Below are 1,942 nucleotides of genomic sequence, written 5' to 3' on the forward strand. Positions count from 1 at the left end.
CCGCACCCCTGCATTTCCTGTTTGCCAGATTATTGTGCTCCTGCCGTTATCTTGCTTCCTGCTCCCTCTATGATACAATCTTTGGCTGCTGATTCGCCGACTACTCTAACCGTCTTCCGCTTCCTACCTGATACCTTGGCTCCTGACCACGGCTTGTTCTCTGACTACGCTTCTGCTGCTCCTCCACTGCTACCGTCTGCTTGTGTACCGAACCCGGCCTATTATACCACCATTGCCTGCTGCTTCAGCTACTGGACTCTGAGCCTGAGCCCAGATCGTGACAGCCTGCCAGAGCAACGAATAAAGTAGGTATTACACCTTATTCCTCTACCCACTACACCTAGGGAGCATTTAAGCCTCCTTGTGCAGACGGAGGCCCACTGGAAGGGGTTTTTTTTACTATAATTCCCAGGGCTCAGCTTTGAGGCTGATGGCCTCAATGGTTTCCTCCAACTTTGTCCCAATCCAGTTTCCTCAAGCTTCCTCCACGCCATGTGACCGGTCCCTCAAAGCCTCTTCTCTAAGCTGCTTCGGCCAGCAGTTGCATGCTGATGTCATCAAGTACAATGCAGGACCAGCAGTCTCACATTGTACATGAGGACGGTGAGGGCCCACCCAAATCCCGGAGTGTTGGAAGCCTGCTGGAGCAAAGTCAGTATTATCGCCTATTGCTCTATTAGGAGGAGGCACTGGGAGCCGGAAGGGTGTTTTGTGTAATTCCTGGATTTGTTAGGGGGACATCACATGCACCCCACATAGCTGGGAGCACTTGGTGTTTTGAAACAGCTGATGTAGAGGAAGGAGCAGGAGCAATAGGTCTCTCAGAATCATCCAATGATTCTGATGAAGGGGGGCTTGCCCCAGAAACGCGTCAATCTTGGCTGACTGCGGCCGGTGGATGGTGATGTGACCGGAGGCTACCGTGTTACATAGTCGGGGTGATACCATGTTGGGATAACAGACAGTGTGGCCTCTCGTTTGTTGTTGAAGCGTGATGAAAACGTTTGCCTGTGAGTACATTTGTCCCTTGTTTTATTTATCCTAATAAACGATTTTACACCCGGAGGTGGCGCTCTGTTCCCTTTTTGTTTTCTATGTTCGTGGTGGAAGCCCCGGAGCCTTGGATGAGCCGCCCCTCAAGTCTGTGTGAAAAACTGTGATAAACTGTTGATAACTTTGAGTATGCAACAGCAAGTGGATCGTTCAGCTGGCAGCCATTAGCGTCAAGAGTTAAAGAAAACTTTTTGTGTGACCATTCTGCTGCCTTAACCATTGCCGACCTCTGCCTGAGCCTGACCATTCTGCTGCCTTAACCATTGCCGACCTCTGCCTGAGCCTGACCACTCTGCTGTCTTACCCATTGCTGACCGCTGCCTGGACCCAACCATTCTCTAGTGACTAGTCTTTCCCTGTTGTACTGTCTCCACAGCATAGCCTCTTAGTCCCCTGCTCATTCCCTGGTGGGGCGATCCTGAGGACCACGACCTGGTACCAGCAAACAGTGAAACCCATCAGGAGCTCTGGTGAAAACCTGCTGGTGCCTAGGACTTTGCACCTCGGGTAAGCCCGCATCACCACCAGGGGGGTGTTACCATAACACCTACTTAACCACACTCCCTTAAAAATGACGCCCTAATCTAATTCAATGTGTCCTGCTTAGATGTCCCTCTTCTATATTTCAAAAAGTTGGGAACTTAAACAGGACGCTTCCTCTAAATAATTCCAAGCAGCTGATTCTGTAATTGTTAGGCCTCATTCACACTGGAACCGGCCGGCACGTACAGCTCGGTGCTGCGTGCACGGCCGTATTGGGCAGCTCCGGGGAAGGACAGGTGCTGCGTACTAATCACACGCAGCTCCCGTCCTTCCCTATGGGAATACGCGGCCGTACGCCATCCTACGCTCACCCCAAGTGCAGGTCCGTACGGGTGTGGGTGTCCCA

Source organism: Nanorana parkeri, unplaced genomic scaffold (genome assembly GCF_000935625.1).
Source record: "Nanorana parkeri isolate BGI_ZX_2015 unplaced genomic scaffold, ASM93562v1 scaffold1461, whole genome shotgun sequence".
NCBI classification, from domain to species: Eukaryota; Metazoa; Chordata; class Amphibia; order Anura; family Dicroglossidae; genus Nanorana; species Nanorana parkeri.